We start from the raw sequence: 24,419 nt of genomic DNA on the forward strand, positions 1-24,419 counted from the left end.
TCCGGAGAGCCCCCCTCCCTGCTGCGGCTGGTTCTTCCTTCACCCCGGCTAGCCCTCCCACCCCCTGAAAATCGACTGACCCACAAGTCGATTCAGTCGACTAAAGTGTAGCTAAATCTGAGCAGCATCGCAAGCAAGAGCAAGAGCGAGAGCAGCAGCGCGAGCAAGAGCAATAGAAAGAGAAGACAAGAAAGGGAACCGAGAGCAAGAGCAGAGCAGCAGCGCGAGCGAGAGCTAAAGCAGCAGCAGCTCCTACTGATGTGGACGTCGCTGCCGAGGGAGCGACACTGTGGAGGAAGTGGCCGGCGATGCCGCCGTGGATGGAGCCACGCCATGTCGGCTCGGGACCGAGCGCCGGCAGCACCATGAGACCAAATCAAGAAGAAAATGCGGCGATTAGTGTACAACCTCTTTGGTGGTGCCGATTAGGCCGCAGCTTCATCCGAGGAAACAATGATTATGATGCTCTTCCAGTGGTGCAGGTGAAGACGGCGGTGTAGGAATGGAGGTGGCGCGAAAGACGAGGGTAGCGTCGGGGCAGCTCCTTGGAGGTGGAGGACGGGGTGGCTGAACCGGCGGGACGATGAGATCGACGATGGATCCTCATCCGATACGGTGGATGAGGGACGTCGAGGTGTTGCCGTGGACGATGTCGTCGGGGAAGAGGCTCCGATTGGGTGGTGGACGGAGCAGGGTGTGGGGTTTCATCGCGGGTTTTCATGGCCTCGGTGTACGAATGGGTGGGCGGATGGGATGGCAGTGGGGAACCATGACTTAGAGACGCGCTTGTCCGAAATATGGGGTAAGTTACGAAAGTACCCCCACTGATTTGAGGCGGTTCTTTCGGTTTATGGGTACCACGGGCATTTCGCGTGTCGGGATTTCACAGGAGGTGGGTGTTTTCGCATGCGTTGTAATTTCAGAATAGCAAGGCGCGGGTTGAGATGGAGGGAGTTGTCGGAGCACAACGAGACAAAGATATATCTTAAATATTTCGGGCTAACAAGGCGCGGGTTGAAATTTCCGGACAATTCTAACGTGTACTGTACCAAATCAATGCACACTACAAATGTCATTCAAAACTTTGAATTCATGTTATGTTCAATTAAAATATTTCGCTACGTGTATAATGCATGCAACCTACTACTCAAATGAACGTTTTAGTGCATTCCAAACATATATACTACCGCTTCAATATGAACTAAATTTGAATTCGTTTCTCTATTTGAATAAGATCTACAGTAATGATTGTTGTGAAGTCAAAGCATTTGAATTCGTTTCTCTGTTTTAATAAGATCTACAATCATCATTATTGTCAAGTTCAACCATCATTTGTGTATTATCTTCACAGCACACCACATGATTAGTCTCGAGTTACATATGAACTATGTGTACTATATGAACTCAAACTAGATTTTTTGAATCCACTTTATTTTGATTTCAAATCACATTACATTTCTATCTCTAGCTAGATCTTCATAATCTAAACCATGTCTCATATGTATAATGTGTTTATCACATTATGTATGGTGCCCCGCCCCCTACGCCTACAAGAATTTAGATGTGAGTTGCAAACACCACACATTAGCACAAATTCAAATAAAATGTGAGAATGTTCGATATATAGTATTGTTTAGATTGTTCGATATTTAGTTGTAAGCTGCAAAATGCCACACATTATCACAAATTCAAATAAAATGTGAGATTGTTTGTTGTATAGTATGGTTTAGATTGTTCGGCATTTAGCTGTGAGTTGCAAACGCCATGCATTATCACATTATGGTATAACATGTGCACAACACGTGTATCACCGCTATATTCATGCATGCAATGTTTAAAACACTATGATCTCCTATTTAAATATATGTATCCGCTTTCATATCAAATTATGATCTTTGTTAGTCTCTTACACCCACACAATCCTCTAACCTTTGTAGCTACCACTAACTTTCTCTCGTGCATGCACACGCCCTCCTCGCCCTCCCCCTCCCTCAGCATTCTATCCACTGGGCACATTCATTTTTTTCTGTAGGTCGTTCTCCGAGAGTCTCCACAACTCCTTTCTGACACACACACTGATTGATAAACCTCTCCAGTGATGCCGGCCTACAACATACACACACACATTCAATCTCCTCCTTTATGTGTCCTTGCCTCATGTCTCTCATACGGTCAGACACACGTGTAAACTCTCGCCCCTCTTTTCATCGATCTCACAACCGCACACTCCTCCCCCTATCTAGCTAGTAGTTGGGCCTCTCGCACCACCTCCTAGCTCCATTCTCTCTGTCTATCTGTCTCACTGGGCCTTATTTGCCTCTAATAAATGGAAGTACACCGACCGATCTCTCGCTATACATATAGCTAGCTAGGTCCTTATAACTCGTTTTTACCCACACGTCTATCGATCTACCTCATTAGTTGTGTCTCTCCCTTCCTCTGAGAAACAACAATTGATCTACCGATCTAGTTAGGTTTGCTTGCCAAACACATGGTTCCCCTTCATCATCCATGGATGCGTCCCGACAGATCTATAACACAAAGGCGCACACAGAAACACATCCCCACTCTTATTGATAACATTGCAGTTCCACCCTCAGTTTGTCTAGTAGGCCTCTCCCACCATCTCCGAGAAGCAACTCCATCACCCATCCAGCACTCTACCCCTCTCCCTCCCTCTCTCTCCTCTCTCTCTCTCTCTCTCTCTCTCTCTGTCCCATCATATTTCCCGTCCTTCAGTTATGTATGGACGTCGACCGATCTCCCTCAAGACATAGCTGGGTCTCTCCTTCTCAACACATATACGATTCATTCTACCTCTATAGTTAGGCCTCTGCCTACCCCTCCCCCCACCCCCTCCCCCCCACACACCGGTACATAGAGCGCTCTAGTCATGTCTCCTTGCCACACATAAACTTGACATGTGCCCTCTAATGTTCCAGTAGGCCAGTCGCCCTATATCTTTGACTTGCACACACACACAATTTCGATGGCTCTCTTCATCGATCTCGCACCCACCCACTTGATCCTCTCTTCGACTCTATCAATAGCTATGACCCCTCCCTCTCTTCTCGTGGATTGCCCAACCCTCTATGTATGATATGGATAGGCCTCCATTTCACACACATTGCATGCAAAATTTTGTTTGAGATGTCATCGACACATATTCCCACAAATAATTCATGAAATCAACCCCCCACCCCAGCCCCCACCCCACCCCAAAACAAAAAACACTCACGAACGCGGTTTGTATCTCTCTCACACACCCACATAGGTGGGGGACGTGCACGAAGAGAAGAGGTGCATGCACGGCGCACGTACTCCTGTCTCTTTCCCAACCACACCCGCGCGGGTACACGGTGGAGCTCATTTCTGTACGAAAAAGGCAGCCCACGTGGTAATTTGGCACATGTACTGGTTGTCCACTTGGTGGAGGGAGGATCGTCTACCACGAGTGAACAAACAAATTGCGACTTGACATGTTATGTTAAAAAAAGAGGCAAACCATGTGGGGCCTACCTTAGAGGCAAGGCTCTATACACTGGGGTACTTTTGATGTGTCCCGTCAACTCACGGAACGAGGAGAAGCTTGCTTAGTATGCCGTCTCCCCCGCCCACGGGCGCGGTGGCTCGCAGGATGAGGTGAAGCTTGCTCCGCTCTACGCCCGCTCCCTCGCCCATGCGTGCGGTGGCTCGCAGGACAAGGAGAAAAATTTACTACTCCCTCCGTTTACTCCTCGTCCCTACTACCTTGGTTATAGAGATTATATCATAATATTGTTTGGAATATATATGTCCTTTAGTAGATTTCAATATGAACTACTAGTACATACTCCAAACACTGATGTATATAGATGTATTCTAGAGTGTAGATTCACTCATTTTCCTCCATATGTAGAACTCTCCCTCGCCCCTCGACCCTCGCCCACGTGGTGGATGTGCATCAATTCATTCGGTCTCATATAGCCAGAATGATATATACTGCACTACCATTATTGTTTGACTTCCCGAAGAGGGGAAGAGCCAATCGCAAGGTTAATATTTTGGAGATGCCAAGCGCAAGGTTATAGGAGAACGAGTAGTAGGTGCCGCGTCATTTATAAATAAAGTATTTTTTTCTTCAGTGGAACGTACGCAATATGATAGGTTCATATGGAGAGAAAAGGAAACCGCTCCACTATATACATAGTCAGGACGGGCCAGCCTACACGGTTGCTTGTTGGGGTTGCTCTCTTCACACTCTCTCGCACAAAACGACTGTGGCCACATCTATAACATCCCGGCGGATCACGTCCGCTTGGGGAAGGGGTGGATGCTTAGTGTAGATGCAGTGGTCGTCGCCGACAATGAAAACCCACTGTCGGCATGTCCCGATCAGAGGTCCCCGCCGTTCTCTCTCACAAAGCCGGTATGGTTGCCTTTGTCCCTTTCTCACTGCCGAGACGTGGGCAGTTGCCGCCTCCCGCCACCCTCCTCAAGGTTGAGCTACGTCCCTCAGGTACAACTCCCTTTACAGCCGGCTTGCACCACTGCTCCAGGTGCCCACATCACCCCCTATGGATATTTCTCTACTTCTTTGCCCCACACATACCTCTACTGGCTTCTACGTACTGTATTTGTGATGAGTTTTTGTCTCATCAACTAGTCCCAGTAATCTTATTCTAATCACGCTTCTTCAATTTCTTTGCCACAGGGATGCTCATCTGGATTTTGGTGAAACTGCACAAAATGATCTAATGGTCAAAAGGTTGAAAACTTCATTTATTAGGAAGCTCGAACATTGCCAGCAAATTGAAGCCTGGTCAGGGTTCACAGTTCAAGGGCTAGGGACTGCATGGATTGTTTTTTTCTTTAGCTGCCTCTGTTCCAAAATAAGTGTCAACTTTAGTAGTAGTACAACTTTGTACTAAAGTTTGCACAAAGTTGAGACACTTATTTTGGAACGGAGGGAGTACATATTTGCTATGATCTGTTAATCATTGAGATGCAATAGCATGCATGTTAGTCTCCTTTGTATTTGATGAAATGTTGCAACGGGCAACCTTGGACGCAAGATACATGTCGCTGATAAATTACAGTACGTACTATACTAGTACTTCCTCCGTTCCTAAATATAAGTCTTTGTAGAGATTTCACCATGAACCACATGCGGATGTATATAGATGCATTTTAAGTGTAGATTCATTCATTTTGTTCCATATGTAGTTCACCTAGTGGAATCTCTACAAAGACTTATCTACTAGTAATAGCTAGCCCCCACTACTAGGAATTCTCCATCCTCTCCTTGAGCCACATCATCCAAATTGATGTAGCCATTAGATGAAGTAAATTAGTCCATATTAGCCGTTTGATCTAGACGTTGGGAGGCTCCGCACTAAGCCACATGCAAGCATGCAGAAATACCGTGGCACATGCATGTGAGTGGGTTTTAAATCACATCAACATGTCTGCATGCAAGCATGCACCGGTAGCATGCACGTAAATGAGCTTTTAAGTCACATTAACATGTCAAAAAGAAAAATATAATCCCATTATGCAGTAGGAGTTGGCTGATATTTTTTCCTTACGTGGGATGATCTAAATGATGATGGGAGTTTATTTAGTTTGGCTACCACATTTATCATGCGGTTATAGAGTTTTTCTTTAGTTCTATGAAATCAATAATTTTGCGCAGAGAGATATACGGCTGTTCCGCGGCAACGCGCGGGGACTCATCTAGTAATATTTAGGAATGGAGGGAGTACTATTTAAAGAGTTAGGTGTCGCACGGTGATAGTGTGAGGTGGGCCATGTAATCACTGAGCCTGCGTGTTTTCACTGCTCTTGCACTCCTCCGCTGTAGGAATGGAGAAAATTGTAATCTAGTAGTAGTAGTACCTCCTTTCACTGAAACTGTGGGACATCCAGCAGTCCTACCACCTCAGTAATAAAGTCCAATGAGCCGTCAAATCACATAGACCCAGTAGTAAGTTGGACGGACGAAGCAACCATCACTCTTGCGCCAGTGAGAGGTCGCGTCCGCTCTGCCCGGGCATGAATGCGGCACCGATTCTTTGGAGCGGCGCTAACCGTTTCAGGCAGGAAGCGCGTGCGGGCAATGGAGGGGCTTTGGGTGGGCCAGGCTGGTCAGGAGCGGGCGTGGCAGCTGTCCGCATGTCCCTACCGGACATTCCCGGAAACGATAGGATGCATCGACTCTCGCGGCTAAAATTGTACACTACACACCATCCCTCTGTAGGAGTAGGTCGATCTATCACTCTCTCTAACACACACATGCTGTTAAACACACACACGCACACGCACGCACCATGGTCCCGTTGCACCTTCTAACGTGACTTATTACACCTAGACGGAGGGAGTAGTAAGTATACGATATACGGTGGCACAGTGACTTAAGTCGAATACAAGTGCCCAAAATTTGTGTGCATGTTATAATAAGGATTCACTTAAAATAGTACGTGAGCGAATAGAGGGATCAGTTGGACAGTGTTCCCGAGCAGTATCGAGATGTGTGAGGTAAGATACACCGCTGGCGCTTTTAATTTTTCTTATTAATTTGTTTGTTTCACCCTCTGACTGGTGGGACCCAACGTACTACATGGAGAGAGGTAAGGTGACTAAGGCTGCATTATTTCTGCACCACTGTGGATAGTCTTACCACCAAAGCCACATGACATGATTATGATTGAAATCCCAATGACTCCCACACACACAAAAAACATAGCATGCTTGTCACACGAATGCAGGAATGTATAAAAGGTTATTTTCCTCTCATTGAACATAACGAGAGGGTTGTGTAGCTGGTTAGCCTATTCGCTCATCAAACTTGAGGTCTCGGGTTCGATAACTACACTTGAGCACAATTTGTGCCAGGAGGATTCTTTGACTGGTCAAAATGGATGGATACGGAGCTATACAGTCTCGTAGTGACCGTATAATCACCTCATCACGTATAAGCTGCAGCCTCGGCACTTGTTTTCTAGGGTTCGCACGCTTCACACTCTCTCTCCAGTATATATATATACATGCTGGAGCCTCAGCGCTTGTAGTTGCTCTCTTCACACTCTCTCGCCCTCTCCAGACCTAAACAAGACTTCGTTGGCCTCTCTCTCCCCTCACTGCTGCTCAAAGAGCCGGCAGGATTCGTCCACCGGGAAGGGAAGGAGGCTTAACGCTGTCACCGTCGGCGAGGGAGGGAATCCACTACCGGCGCAGCTGTTCACTTTCCACCCAGCGGTGGCGCGGGAGGGCCTCCGACCCCTTATTCTTTGCCGCCTTCCCGTCGCCCACCGAACCATGTCCCAAGAACCTTAAGGTATAATTTACTTACTCCACATGCATTGCTCTAGCTGCATGTATACCATGAATCTAGGACGTGGTTCAAAGAGGAAAGGAGTGGGGGAAAGTAGTGGGCAAAGTTGTATATATCATGAATCTAGGACGTGGTTCAAAGAGGAAATGAAGGGGGAAAGTTGTATAGCATGAATCTAGGACGTGGTTCAAAGAGGAAAGGAATGGGGGAAAGTAGTGGGGAAAGTTGTATCACATAAATCTAGGACGTGGTTCAAAGAGGAAATGAAGGGCGAAAGTACTAGTTCAAAAAGGAAAGGAAGGGACAAGGCTATAGAGTTTGAGCAGGACTAGATTTGCTGCGCTCACATAGGGAAAGGTATCTAAAGAAACAATAACTGGGACCAACACAAATATTCTCCTTGGTGGTTTGTTCATTGTTGCAACAGACTGTGCATGACCACAATACATCGGTAGATGCACATGGTGTTGGTGCGTCCACTGTCCCGTGCAACTCATTAGCTGTTGTTAATCTAAGGCCCTGCTTGGTTAAAAACTCCCTAGTCCCTACCTGCTTGGTTCTAGGGACTAAACATGGACTAGAGGTTATTAAATGACATTCTAAAAGACCATGTTACCCCTAGTAATGAACTAATAGAGACAAGGTGTGATGCGTGGCAGGGGCAACTGTTGGAAAAAGTCCCAAAAAGACTCCCTCTGGGTCTTCTTTCTTTAGTCCGAAATGCCCACTTTTAGTCCCTAAAAGTCCCTCCTGTTTGGTTTAGATGGGACTGACACAGAGTTTTTTTAGTCCCTACACCAAAATGTCCCTATAAACAAACACCCTCTAATAATGCCGCTAGAAAATTGATGCAATGCCACAGTTAAAAGAAAATTACATGTTTAACGAATTTTATTGTTAATATAATCTCTATGTTAATATTAATCAATACCACCGTTTGAGAAATGCTACTGTCTTGCTTTCTTTCCCATTTAGATAAGGTAGATGCTTATTTTTGTTGGCTTCTGTGTCATCCATCGTTATTGACCACTAATTGTTTCCTTTGCACCTCTGTGTAAACAGGGTTATCTACTTCACCTCGTTGCCATTGTGACCTTTTGTTGCACTGCACAAAACACTTTTGTTTTAAGAGTGTTTTGTGCAGTTCAACCAAAATGTCACACCGACAATGTTGCTTGAATGCTTGATCTTAGTGGAACTGCCAAAGAGGAGATCTTACTTCCTATCTGTTAAGGCGAATTTGGTTCAGATCTAATTCTTGTGAGTTGTTTGAATTCCGCTTCATGAGAGGTCAGTACTAGCCTTCTTTCACATGATTCTGCAGTGTGCTTTCATATGTTGTGCTACTTGGACGATAATGTTGCTTGATTTTAGTGAACTGCACAAATGGAGACAAGACTTCCAATCTGTATGTGCACCGTAATATCCCATTGAGGTAAGATAAGGATATTTCACAACTGTTGGCCTGTATTTTGCCACTTTCATTAGAAAATTAAGTTTAGTACTATACTTGTGCTCCCTAATGGACATGCCAAATCTTACATTGAAGGCAAAGCTTGTCTGTTATTGAACCAAGTGATGAAGGGGCAGAACAAGCGGAAGAAAAACAAAAATCAACTCCTGGTGCTGTAATGAAGCACTAGAACTGTGATGACACAAGTAATGATATAGTTGTGTATCTTAATTTATTGCTATGGCTGGAACGAGCAATTGTTTTGCCACTGATTTGATGCCACTCTTAATGTAATACGTAACTATCTCTACTTGTGCAAATAGGGATCTTCTTTGAAGATACCATATATTTTAGTGGAACGGCACAAGAAGATGTTGGAAACATTAAACTAATCGAGGAGTATATAGTAAGCATGGCCACCACCGTAGATAGCAACAAATGGTTCCGGAGAAGTGCTTCATCTGTATGCTCTACACAATAAGCCTCCTAACAAAGGTTGGTACTCGCCCACTGATTTCATCCATATGATTGAGCTTTGTCATCTCTATTGGTGTTGTGCTACTGTTTAGATACTGTCATGAAAAAGTGGTATTGTCCTTTAGAAGTGCTTCATCTGTGCTGTTTTAAATATTTCCTTTCGTTTTTTTCGAGCAAACAGGGATGCTAGCATTTAGTAGTACTCTTGTCTTTGCACAATAGGATCATCTTCCTCTGAAGAAGAATATGGAGTACGTGAAGTGACTAGTTCCGATTATGCCAGGATGAAGAAGCCCTGTCTATCTTCTTATCAGAAGGAGCAGTTGAAGGATGGTTACATTACTCCCCACAAGACCAAACTAACTTCAGCTCAGAAGGAGTGACAAATCTCCATTTTTTTGCTGTGATGCGCGAGTACAATGTTGTTCTAGGATTCTTTCTAGTGAGTTCCATTTTTCTAAAAGTGTGCTCTACATGGACCATGTATGTGCCTGTTGAAACTATCAATTCATAGTACAGTTTGCTTTATACTAATCACTTTTTTGTATTTGTGCAAATAGGGGTGCTCAGCTTGATTTCAATGGGAACTGCACAAAATGTTCATGAATACATCGAATCATTAATTTCCACCACAAGAAAGGAGGTGCCGATAAGTTCAAGGCGTTGCAACATATAATAAGGGAGAAATCATACAAGCTACGCGCGAATTTGGTTCATTTTGGTGGAACTGCACAAATAGAACAACTAGTTTATTTAGCACGAGGTGCCATGTCAATGTCCGAACTGATGGCAAACCCTGCCCATTCCACAATCGTAGGCATTTGATATTTTGGAATGGGACAACCTTGTCAAATTTTTCTCATTGATTTTAGCAAGACATGCGTTTGATATTTTCGAATGGGACGCCCTTTGATCAATCTTTTCTTTTTTCTTTAGTTGTGAAGTAAATATTGCCTCTGACATGTGAGTCGCTGAGATGCATAATCATCGATTGTTTTGAATGTTCTCTAGGAATTGCCAGGCCTGTGTGTTTGATTGCAATGTACAGAAACGCTAAAAAGCTGCTCAAACTCTTTGTACTCCTTCTGTTCCTTTTTACTTCGCACATTGTGAAAGTGCATACTTTTTTGTATAAGATTGGTCAAAGTAGAGATACTTTGACTGCAGACAAAACTTGTATGCAGACTAGAAAGACCGGAGTGAGTACATGTGAAACTGCTGCAAACGAGGTGATCACCCTGGGAATAATGCTAGTACGTATTGTTTTGCATGTTCATCCAATGCCAGTGATACAGGAATTCAAACTAATCGAAATAAATTCATTCATACACGATCGGATTTCATATAAACATGCCATATTTCATTACATTTCATACATTCTTCAACTAAAAAGGGGTGCGCTGGAGGTATAATTAATTAACGAAGCTACCCACCTGTGTCTCGCTGAGCCGAACAGAAGCTTCAGTGACTTAACTGCAGGTGCAGTTGCGTAACTGACATGTGGCCTGTTGGGCCCACGTGTCAGTCAGCCAGCTGCACCAGTAGTTAAGTAGAACCAGCGTTCTTCTCCAGCACAGCTCTCCGACTCCACGTCGCCGCCAAGAAGCTAACCGACCATCAATGGTCAACCTGCCTAGATTGGCTTCAACCGGAGGGTAGCAGCGGTGGCCTTACTTGGACCCGAGCGGCGGCGACCTACCGTGTTCTACTCTTCCTTGTTTTCTGTGTGGCGCGGCCTCGTTGATAGCGGGGCAGGGCCTCGGCGGAGCCGGTGATGTCCTCTGTCTCGTTGCCGGCAGGCGCCGCCTTAGTGGAGTGGTGGAAATCCTCCCCCACATTGTCGGCAGGGTGGGGCCTCGGCTGAGCCGGCGATGTCCTCTGCCTCGTTGTTGGCGGGGCGGGGCCTCGGTGGAGCCGGCGGTGTCCTCTGCCTCGTTGTTGGTGTCGCGGGGCCTCGGCGAAGCTGGGCCTCATCGACGCCAGTGGAGCGGGGACTCATCGGAGCCGGCATTGTCCTCTGCCTCGTCCTCGGTCTTGCTAAATAGCGCCTCACCCGCTTCATCACCCTCTTTGCTAGCCTCTTTGTAGGCGGCCGCAGCCTCCGCCACCCGCATGCGGTACCGCCAGCGCTTGAGGCGGCCCTTGCGGGCGGAGCGGTACGAGTCGAGCAGTGCCTCCTGCTCCGCCCGCTCCGCGGCGATCTGCTCCTCCGCCTACAGGTGCTCCTGGAGGAGATGGTGGTTGTAGGTGGCGTCGGCCTGCGCCTCCCGGAACTGCTCCTCACGCATCTGCCTCACCGTGTCCATATATAGGGCACGGGCCTCGCCGATGGTCATGGTGCAATGCACCGGCGAGGATGGCGTGTAGGAGGGGGTTGGCACCGGATCATCGACTACCACTAGTGCAGAACCGACCTTTAGTGTCGGTTCGTGATGGCCTTTAGTGCCAGTTCGCCAACCGGCACTAAAGAGTGGGGACTAAAGGTCCCCCGCCCCTTTAGTACCGGTTCGTCACGAACCGGCGCTAAAGTGCCACCACGTGGCACGAGCCAGGCCCGGGTGCACGTAGGTCTTTAGTACCGGTTGGTAACACCAGCCGGTACTAAATGTTTGGGTGTTTTTTTAATTTTTCCTTTAATTTTGTGTTTTCAATTTAATTTAGTGATTGTTTTACATTATAATGAGTTGTTAAATCCATATCCATATTATACTTGATCACCTAAGTAGGTGATCAAGTATAATATTTATGGATATGACATATAGACTTGATCACTTAGGTAGGATCCATCCAGCTGAAACTAATCTGCGGTTTCTTTCATCAAATGATATAATAACTCATCATCATATCATCATGTTAATATAAAAACTCTTGCATCATATCATCAACATGAGTATATATATACTCTAGCTAGCTAGCTAAAAATCATCATAGTCGTCATTATCACTATTTAATCATCATAGTCATTACCGCTATCTAATCACCACCAACACTAGCTTAAATAAGAAACATTCACTTGTACCAGAAGCAAAAATATCATCGAGTTCAACATGATTGTCATGATATTATAAGCGTTCATATATAACACCACAAAAGCAAATCACTCTTTGAGATTAAGTTCAGAACGAAGAACACGGACATGAAAGGACAAGTACTAAGAGCATGAACTAGTTAAATCACCACTGCTGCTCTCTCTTAGGTAAAATAGCATAGAACATGTATAGCTCTCCTGATTCATCATACTGGAGCATGCAGATGAACCTGTCTCCTAATCATGGGCTGCGCTTCTCATTGCTGCCCCCTAGTACTTCTCTGCGATCGTTAACAATTTTCCTTCAATCTTTCACTATTAAGCATTCATCGCTTCTAGAAATCCTGAATGCACTCATGTGCAATGCAGGATATCTTGGCCGTAAGCTAACAATTGACATGCGACCTTTAGTCTCGATCACCTGAGGCACAACTGTCATCGGGAGTCCCTGTTGAAGAACATCGTATAGTACTTAATTAATATACTTAGCAATGAAAGTTTAGCAAAAGATGCACTAAGGACAAATAGTAAAAATCTTACCATCATTCCTAAATAGATGTGACCGTAGTTCAATATGATCACTATTGGTCGCATGTTTTGAGTACTAACATTTCTATGTCCAGGAAGAAAATTTGTCTTGACAGTATGAAGATCCTCAAGCCATGAAACATAATGACTTATCTCCTCGCAGTTTAGTTCAGCTCCGGGATAGTACTAGGTCCTGTCTACCAAGCGCCGGACATGTTTGCTTGAATGGAAATAAGCTGTCAATAGAAATTAGTTGTCAATTATTTTTGAATAAGCAATATCAAAGACAAAAATATAGTTGAGAAGAACTCACATAATGGTAGAACTGGAGGCGTCTGCACATCGACCCACATGTCTCTATTACCTTCTATATCATCTTCCGGACGAATATCAAAGGTGATAACCATATCAGGCTCAAATGCATAAGCCTTGCATAGTGCTTGCCAAGTTTTGCATTCAAAATAGGAGTACGTCTTTGCATTGTATACTTTGACGTTGAAAGTATAATCATGCTCAGTTTTCAGGTAAACTCTCTTTACCTCCATATTTTCCATATCATTGAAACCTATCTTATCCAAGACAAAAATTCTTTCATGGCAGGGATGCGCTAGTAGAATAGTGAAAAATAAAAATTATAAGTCAGGCAAATGAAGCATATATAAGTCATGCTTAATTATGAAAACAGACTTGTCGTTGTGACTTACTGTATCGAATTCGAAGGTCTCATCCAGCTTGATGCTGAATTGCCTATCATCAACAAGGAAATTTCTGTCGCACATGCCGCGCTGGTCTTCACAGTATTCGCACATAATGAAATTTTTTCCGTCGTCAGACGACATTTCCTATATATGTTCATGTAGGCGAAACATTAAACACTTACTAATTCAATTAATTCAACTAAGCATTTACTAAAAGTAAACTAGTTATATTAATTCAACTAGTTCAAATAATCTCATATACCTAAATTTTCTTACTAAAAATAAACTAGTTATATTAATTCAACTAGTTCAAATAATCTCATATACCTAAATTTTCTTACTAAAAATAAACTAGTTCTATTAATTCAACTAGTTCAACTAAGTATTTACTAAAACAAACTAGTTATATTAATTCAACTAGTTCAAATAATCTCATATACCTAAATTTTCTTACTAAAAATAAACTAGTTATATTAATTCAACTAGTTCAAATAATCTCATATACGTAAATTTTCTTACTAAAACAGAAAATAAGTAAAAAAATAGAAAACAGAAAATAAGTAAAAAAAATGTATGTGTGTGTGTATGTGTGTACATACATGTGTGTGTTGTGTTGTGTGTGTGTACGTACATGTGTGTGTAGTGTGTGTGTACGTGTGTGTGTGTGTATGTGTGTGTGTATGCGTGTGTGTGTATGTGTGTGTGTGTATGTGTGTGTGGGTATGACGAGCGGGCATACGGGCGGCGGGGGCGGCGACGACGACGGGCGGCGGGGGCGCCAGGCGACGACGGGGGCGGCGAGGGCGCGGCGGGGACGTCGACGATGTACGTGTGGTGGGGGCGGCGATCGAGGGCGGTGGGGGCGACGGCGCGGCGGCGTCGGCATCGTCGGCGATAGATCGAGTCGCGCGAGAAGAAGTGGAGAAGTGGTCGACAATGGAACTGATTTTTCGTAAGTGTAGTATTTATAGGAGGGGCATTTAGTACCAGTTGGAGCCACCAACCGGTACTAAAGGCCAATTTTGCCCAGGCCAAGCGGCAGAAAACGAGGGCCTTTAGTACCGGTTGGTGGCTCCAACCGGTACTAAAGGCCCCTCCATTAGTACCGGTTGGAGCCACCAACCGGTACTAAAGGCCGTGCGCTGCCACCCGCGGTGCTCTATTTTTAGTCCCACCTCGCCGAGCGAAGGGCAGCCGCACTGATATATAAACCCAGCCGCGGCTGCCCTTTCGAACTCGTCTATATAGCAGGCTTTTGGGCCTAACTTCGGCGCGCTGTCCTGTGAGCCTGCTGGCCCTTCTGAGCCTGAATTTGCACACCCTAGGTCTGGCAGGCCCACCGGGCAGCGCCCCAACAATTTTTTTATATTTTTTTCTTTTCTGCATTATTTATTTTCTTCTATTTATTTTTGAGTAATTTTTTATATAGTTTTTTCTTTTCTGCTTTATTTGTTTTCTTCTATTTATTTCTGAGTAGTGTTTTTTGTTGTCTTTAGTTTCTTTGTGAATATTTTTGCTTTATATAATTTTTTCTTTTCTGCATTATTTATTTTCTTTTATTTATTTTTGAGTAATTTTTTATATAGTTATTCCTTTTATGCTTTTTTTTTCTTCTATTTATTTCTGAGTACTTTCTTTTGCTATATTTAGTTTTTTGTGAATATTTTTGGTTTATATAGTTTTTTCTTTTCTGCTTTATTTTTTTCTACTATTTATTTCTGAGTACTTTCTTTTGCTGTATTTAGTTTTTTGTGAATATTTTTGCTGTATTTATTTTTGTGAACATTTTTAGAGTTTGTTTTATAGTGATTTTCATTTTCACGGTCATTTAGCTCCGATCTAAACAAATCGGTGACTGAAAAATAGCAAATGATGTCAAAACGTGTTGGAAATTGATGACGTCGCTTCGAATGCTGCATAATGCCGGCTTAAAAAAATCTGGAATTCAAATAAGTTAAAAAAAATGAAGTGCCCATGTAACTGATGAGTTGTCGCCCGAAACCCTGATACTCCGAAAGAGATTGTCCAGTTTGTACACGAAGTTCATCCAGTTTTTGCCGTGACCCTCTCTACTCTTTCGCACATGCTATGCGGGTGAAATGATGATACCTTCAACATTTTTAGAGTTTGTTTTGTAGTGATTTTCATTTTCACGGTCATTTAGCTCTGATCTGAACAAATCGGTGACTGAAAAACAACAAATGATGTCAGAACATGTTGGAAATTGATGACGTCGCTTCGAATGCTGCATAATGCCGGCTCAAAAAAATTCTAGAGTTCAAATAAGTTAAAAAAGAATGAAGTGCCCGTGTAACTGATGAGTTCTCGTCCGAAACCGGTGAAGACTCATATTGAGTCCACAAATTATACACATAGAGTTCAATGAAGACCAAATGCTTGTGATAGTTTGAGAAGTAACATATTTAAATTGTGCATCTGAACGCAGAAAAGATACATTGATCAGTACCGCCTTTCAGCCAAAACGCGCTACTTCTACAGAGAAGTACATAAAAAATACATTGATCATCAATGATATTTTTGAATAGAATCTAAATTGTCAATAGGAATCTACCACCGATTTAAGAACCGGCGAAGACTCCTATTGCAGCCACAGATCCTACACATAGAGTTCAATAAAGACCAAATGCTTGTGATAGTTTGAGAAGTATCATATTTAAGGTGGTCAAAATCTTGCTAGGGGAGCGAGGTGGGACTAAAAATAGCCCTGGCACAACCTCTTTAGTACCAGTTCGTTCCACGAACCGATACTAAAGATGATGGTGCCCGGTCAACACCTTTAGTACCGGTTCATGGCACAAACCGGTACTACAGATTCGCAATGAACCGGTACTAAAGCTCTCCTCCCGCCTAGTCATTTGAACCGGCACTAATGGACACATTAGTGTCGGCTCATATGCAAACCGGTACTAATGTTTCTCAGATTTGCCCCTTTTTCTACAAGTGTACCATGTTCTCCATTGGGACGTCGTCGTCCTCCGGCTGCCTGCTAGCCAGCCGGTCGGCAGCATTGCCTGCCATCTCCTTGTGGTCCGTCGTCCGCTCATCCCGAAGAGCGCTGGATCGCGAGGAAGCCATGGTGGGCAGTATGGTGTGGACAGGAGAAAGGGAACGGATGCGGATGACTGCGGCTATGGCCGACGCAGCAGTTTATATAGCAATGGTGGGCGGGCGGAGGGACGGACGTGTGGCGCCGGAGTAGCCGCCTCGACAACCACATATCATTAATGTGGGCGGCAGATGGACGGACGGACGACACTTGTGTCATTTGAAGGCGGAGCAATCGCCTGCACCGAAAAGCGAGGCGGGCGGCGCTGACTGTTTCGGGCGAAAAGCGCGCGCGGTCGAGGAGATGAGTTTACTTGAAGAGGATGACAATGGGGACCCACCAGATCAATAGCCTCACGTACGCAAGTGCCTCCTTATTATATATATATCCATTTGGGACACCTAGGAGCCCAGGCATCTTATGTACTAGCCGTTAGATTGCTTTAGGATACGTGCTAATATAGTAAGCATGCACATTTATGATACCTTATATTTGGAAAGAATCTGCAGTGCTGCCATCAATTCGCGCTATTTAAATTTGTGATTACTTGCCTTCTTAATAAGGTATTAATTTGATTGGTCCATGAAAATAAGGAAAGAAATATCTCCCTAATTTTGGACGTGACTCCTAGAGGGAAATAGCTGTATGGATACCCCACGTATATGCCAACTAATAAAACCGTATTTCTTAATACGTCATATATATCTTCATTTTTTTAGAAACGCTACTTTTCTTGTGTCTGAGGTATGTAGAGTACGCGCATGCATCTTCTTACTAAAACAAAGGTATCTAGAAATATATTGGGTATTCTAATGTTTCACGCGTCCAAAAATATAAAATATCGAAATGGTAAATGTGTACATCGTTTTAAGTTTGTTGTACGTGGATCAGCTTGTTGTAGGTACATATTAATAAATCTCACATATACCTAGAAATACATAATCGCAAATTTATTTTGTGATGTCTGCATACTCATGACATTTCTGGGTATATACGTCATGTCTTGTTAGTAGGTATTTGATACCTCGGGCATGTGTCAATAATTTGGAGTACGTACACCATTTAGATATATACAGATATAAGTAGATACTCATAAATTTTTTGAGGTATATCCATTACGTCTTGTTAGTAGGTATTTGAGATACCCGACGTATATCCATAATTTTTATTTGGTATAATACCTCAGGTATGTTTATATTCTTAGTACATATAATACCACGGGTATATGCATATTTTTCATTAAGTAATATCTATGGTATGTGTATATTTTCATTAGATATAATAGCCCGCATATGTGTATATTTTCATTTGGTATAATACATAAGCATACTAGGAAATAAACATAATATTTTTTTGGAAATAACTATTGACCGTTGAGTGAGTAGTGCATGCAAATGAAAAATGGGAAGCTAATATTTCATTGATTGCACGCCATGCACTAATAAAAATGGCTTGCCATAATGGGCCTAGGTGCCCAGGCACCAAGGTGCCCCAAACATTTATATATATATGGGTAACTACTATATATATATATACATATATGTATATATATATATATATATATATATATATATATATATATATTACCACCCGGTGGTAGTTACCCCACATGTCTCATATACTATCATTTGGTACTATATATAATATTTTATTATTTTAAATATGTTCATATACTATATCTAAGATATTTCAAAGCAAGTTACATGAAAAAACTGCATATGAGCCTATAGTTTTTGTTATATTTGTGAAATACGTATATATTTGTACGTAAAAAAGACCATACTCAAAAAATGATACATACTACCTAAAAATTATTACATATAATACCTAATCATTGTTATATACTACATACTGTTGATTTCGACAGATACTACATACAACATAGAAAACACAAGTGGTGGCAACTACCACTGCTTGTAGGAAACATTTGTTTGGGGCACCTAGGTGCTTGGGCATCTTGATCGGGTCTATATATATATATATATATATATATATATATATATATATATATATATATATATAGGAAAATGGGTTGATACTCCTAGGAGTACATACTCCTAGCCCCGTGTCGCCCTTTTGACTCTCAACCTACGCTATCCGATTCAAATGGATAAAATCATTCAGCATTTAATTAGTCAATTAATTAATCACATGTAAATCCCATCGATGGGATCACATGCATTTGAAACTCAGTTCCAGATTGCCAGGGATAAACATGCATATGGTTGCAAGTTTTGTTGGCCTATAATTAGGTCTATTTTATCTTCCGAGAAATCAGTTGATTAATTGTGGCAGCAACGAGATGAGACGGCCTGCTTTTTATTCGCATGACCATCGCATCCTTGCATACATACCATGTTGGGCGGTGACGGCGGCCACGACGACACGACGACAATATGCGGTTGCCTCCTCTCATCCAGCTACTGCGTTCCCGTGTACACTACCGCCACCGCCGGCGGCTACGACGACATGCGTTGATGTGATGCGGCTAACCCAGCCAGATCGACGATGGCGACAATAATGAACCTTCCGTCTTATGTACGCATCACCATTATGCATGCACTTTCTTGTATTTTATTTAATCCTCAGAAATTGAATCTCACGGACTAATGCGATATGGCAGTATAATCCATGAACACCATGGCGACCTAGATGTATCCATCGGCATCCAAGAGCTGGTCTGTCATCGGTGCATGCAGTTTGGCACCCGCGTGACGGCGAGAACAGCTTGCAAAGACAGCAGGGACAACCGTGGTTCTTACCGACGTCCAAATTCTAGAACAAACTCTCATTGGTGACATGTACATAGCTATAGCATGCATGCGTTTTACTCTATTTCACATCCTTGTAGTATTTCTCTTCGTTTATGTATTCTTGATGAAGGGAATCGGCTTGACGGCGAAGAAGTATATACCCATTGATGCATTATATACTGTTATTAGGAAAGTATATGTACTACTGATGAAGTATTTTTGATGGATATACATACCCTTTTTTATGAACATATACTTTCTAGATATACTTTTTTTGTGGGGCTATCAAGATATACTCTTTCTTATGTCTTACCAAAAAATGGTATATACCCTCCCACAAAAAGTGGTATATACCCTCTCTACGGAAAAAACATGGTATATACTCTCTCACAAGATGTAGTACATACCCACTAAAGAAAATTCTAAATATACTCCCTTAAAGAAAAGTGGAGTATACCCTGTAAGGAAAAACATGATATATACCCCCTCACAAAAAATAGTACATGCCCACTAAAGAAACATATAAGATATACTCAATAAAAAGGGGTATATACCCTGTAAGAAAAAACATGATAGATAGCCTCTCACAATACACACTACATACCCACTAAAGAAAAATGTGGATATATCATAATATGTTGTTTTCTACGTAGGTACTGAACTACAGTCTAATATTGAGCAATATACATACACTATTCATTATTTTTGATGTAAGTCGTCCAACTCACAAGAATAGTGTGCACTACAAGTAGTATATACTCAAATTTTCAGAATAGTACATACTCAAAATTGAGAGTACTACATTTGACGATGGCATATCATGCATGGACGTAAACTAAATAAAAAAGATGGGGTAAGATGGGGTCAGCGGCTTCAACTAGTTAGTTCCTACCTTTTAGGGATTATGTAGCATGCAGTCGGTTTTTAATGGTGTTATTGGGTATATCCATCCAACTAACACACCACATCCACTAAAGGGCATGGGAGTATGTACTCTTGGAAGTACAAAAGAGGTGTCCTATATATATATATATATATATATATATATATATATATATATAGAACAAATGTTTCCTACAAGCAGTGGTAGTTACCACCACTTGCGTTTTGTATGTTGTATGTAGTATCTGTCGAAACCGAGAGTATGTACGTGTAGTATGTAGTATATAACAATGATTATGTAGTATATATACAAAAAAATTAGGTAGTATGTACCATTTTTTGAGTATGCTCTTTTTTACGTACAAATATGTACGTATTTCACAAATATAAAAAAAACTATGGGCTCATATGCAATTTTTTCATGTAACTTGTTTTGAAATATTTTAGATATAGTATATGAACATATTTAAAATAATAAAATAGTATATATAGTATCACACGCTAGTATATGAGACATGTGGGGTAACTACCACCGGGTGGTAGGATGGATTTTACCTATATATATATATATATATATATATATATATATATATATATATATATATATATATATATATACATCTGGGCTATTCTATTACGTATAACAGAATATTATTCTGTTACCCTTTTGAACTGACGGTTTCAGGTTGTTGTACTGATGTTTTCGAAACGGTTGAACTCATGCTTTCAGTTGTGTTTAACAGATCGTCTTCTTTAGTTCAAAAACTTTTTATAATTTTTTTTGTCGGAACGGGGCGTGTAATATATCGTTGGAAAGCTCTTGACAACCATATTTCAAGTATATTGAACGTTTTTGCAAAATCATTATGGTTTAAGAGAAGTTTTGAAAAAAACCATTTTTTTCAAAATCGAAAACGTGAATCGTATTTTGGACTCAATTTTCTAACCGTTTGTCGGAATTGAGCAAATAAGATGGCGTTGGAAAGCTGGTGAAAATCCGCATCTTTCATATATGTATCGTTTTTTCTTAATCTATATGATTTAAAAGTAATTTGAAAAACGGTGAAATTCTGGGCGAAACGTATTTTCGTGCTTTTTTGCAAACGGTTTGTCGGATTCACACAAATGATACGGTGTTGGAAAGCTATGGAAAATGCGCAACTTTTTCGTGTAGAAATGTTTTTCTAATTTCTTACGGTTTAAAAACGAATTCGAATACGGTCAAATTTGATTTTGAACACGATTTTTTTAAAAAGTTTGTCGAAATCTGGCAAATAATATACCGTTGGATAGCTATCGAAAATGCAAAACTTAGTTATGTTGAACGTTTTCTTTACTTCGCAACCGTTTAAGAGTAATTTAGAATACGGCATAATGGATCTTGCTATTTTCTCGTCTGAAAAACAGAGTAGTCGTACTGATATATGTGTGTTTGTAGTGAGCTATTTTTTGTAGAGTAATTTTGAATGGTTCCGAAAAGGTACTTGTACTGATGCTTGCATAGGTTTGTACTAAGCGTGTTTTCACTAACTATACTTTGCTCTGTTTGTTGGTAATATTTTTCTCATAAGTTTTCAACGGTTTACTGTATCGTCGCCCCTGTACTTGTATGGTTTGTATCATCGAACTGAAATATATTTTATTCGAAAAGAAAATGTGTTTTTTTAACTCAACATTTTTTTGACAATGTTGTTCTAAACTTCTCTCATTTTACGACTTGTACTGAGGTACTTACTAAACAGGATTTTCATGGGGTTTCTTTTTTTGCTTGAACTTTACAATCTGAATTTTTGCCATTTCTTTTATTCCGAACGGACCATCTGGGGTGTCTATCGCGTGTCTCGGCGTGTTTTGAACTCGATGATATTTTTTCATCAATTTACTGCCCATTTTTTTCATCACACATGAGAGAGTGATTAATAGGTTTATTTGATCACTTGAACTCGTACTGATGTCCTTATGAGTTTGTACTGATCTTCTTAGTATTTTCTTGAATTCAATAGACGCACTAACCGCGTTTAATCTCTTGAACTTATATGTAAGTAATACATGGATGGACCATATTTTTTTAACCGTGTGGGATGAGCACTTGTACTTGACTCTAGAATTTTTTTATATTTTTTTGAACTTCTTTGCATTTTCATGGAACTGATTGCGGTTGGTTTTTTGAACTTATATGCTAGTAATACACGTTGAACATCAACCAAAATAGACATGAAAGTGCATAGAGCTTCTTGTTTGAACTTTCCTTGTTTAGTTTTCTAGAACTTATATGCTAGTACTACACAAACTTTCCCATACAATTTTTTTATGTCCACAGGGTCATCAACCAAAATAGATAAGAGAGTGGAGAGAACACATTCACCACTCATATAAAGAGTAGAAAACCTGGAGAGAAATTTTTTCATCTCGCAAAGTATGAGACAAGTCGCAAACAAATAAATAACATTCAGGTAGAGAATATGAGCACAGGAATATCAAATGTTTGAACTTTCTCGATGGCATCCATTGAACTTAAAACATTTTTTTAGCAAAAGACTGCAAGAGTGAAGGATGTCTTTTGCCATATTTTTACAAATGGATCACGCTTGCTTTAGAAAGTACTAGAAGGATCCTCATTGTTCCCTAGCACACAGTCATACCAGAGTTATACTTTTCAATAGATAAAACCAACATTTCTACACTTGTGCCGCAACACGGGCACCGCATTACCTTTCACTGCTATGTAGTCACTCGAAGGCCGTCAGAACAACCTGCAGATTCACAAAGGAAATTTCAACACCTATCTCAAATCAAAACAGGTAGCTTCCTCCACAAATATAGAGAGAACTGTAGTAGTTCTAGCTCACCTCCCGGAAGTGTGGGATCAATGTCAGTAGTATCCTTGTCATGCCCTAACCACAACAAATCACAATTTACAAACACATGCAGTCTGTGAGGAATCTCCAGCATGATCCAGCCGAATACTGCAGAAAGAAGATAGGAAAGCGAACATGCAACAAAATTTCAGAGAAGAGAACAAATTCTTAGCGCTACAGTCCGAACAGTGGTGAACATTCAGTTGAGTACACACCACCACACGATGGGGCGAGCAATCACCTGCGAGGAGTTGCGGAGATGGACAGGGTAAGCAGAAGAGGGGCAGAGCGCCGCTGGCTACACCAACAAACATAGGAGGGGCAGCAGAGGGAGGTGGTGAATCGCTTCGGGTGGTGGCGTTGAACGGCTTGGAGTGGTGGCTGTGAACGGACAGGGCGCTCTGGCGGCGGAGCCCCACCGGGAGATGGCACTATGCTGTGGGCAGTGCGAGATGTGGGAGGTTGGAGGAAGGGAGGCGGCCGAAGAAGCATGAAGAAGCTTCCGGCGATGGGGAGAAGGCCGGGAGGCGGCGCGCTCGGGGAGAAGGCCAGCGCGACATGGTTGGGAGAAGGCCTGGCGGCGGCGCGGTGGGGGAGAGGCCGGTTGTAGGCGCGCTTGGAGGAGGCTGGGCAGCGGTGCGGTGGGGAGAAGGCCGGGCGGCGGCGCGGTGGGAAGGAGGCCCGGCGGCGGCGCGCTCGGGGAGGAGGCACGCAAGGGGAGGGGCCAGAAGGTGGCACGCAAGGGGAGGGGCGGCTGCCGGCACGCGAGGGGAGGGGCCGAGCGGCGGCGCGCAAGGGGAGGGGCCAGAAGGTGCCGCGGAAAGGGAGGGGCCGCCGCCGGCGCGCGAGGGAGGGGCTGAGCGGCGGCGCGCAAGGAGAGGGGGTCGTGGTCATGTGGGTTGGGGACAATGGATCTGGGTGATTTTCTTTTTCCTGGATGGATTATACGATAAGCTGGGCATTTTGGGTTAGGTTGGCTCCGATCGCTCTATATAGGGTCGAGGGGTAACAGAATAATATTCTGCTATGGGTAACAGAATAGTCCAGCCACGAGGGGAGCCGTGGTGGGCCGATCCAGCAGGGAATAAAGAACAAGGGAGGAAGGTGGTGGCTGGGTAGTGGCCCGGCGGGCTTCGCCGGAGGAAGGTGGCGGGGTTGGGGGAAGCTCGTGGGCGGCGGCGCTGGGAAACGAGGTGGCTTGGCGGTGCGGGAGGAAGTGGGCGGCGCGGGGTAGGCAGATGGCGGCGGCGCGGGGGAAGGGGCGGTGGCGATATGATTAGGCAGGTGCATCCGTTGTTGGCAAGACGCGGGAGGATGACGCGGCACGGGATCCGGTGATTTCTCGTCGGCGGGCATCAGATCC

Source organism: Triticum dicoccoides, chromosome 6B (genome assembly GCF_002162155.2).
Source record: "Triticum dicoccoides isolate Atlit2015 ecotype Zavitan chromosome 6B, WEW_v2.0, whole genome shotgun sequence".
Taxonomy (NCBI): domain Eukaryota; kingdom Viridiplantae; phylum Streptophyta; class Magnoliopsida; order Poales; family Poaceae; genus Triticum; species Triticum dicoccoides.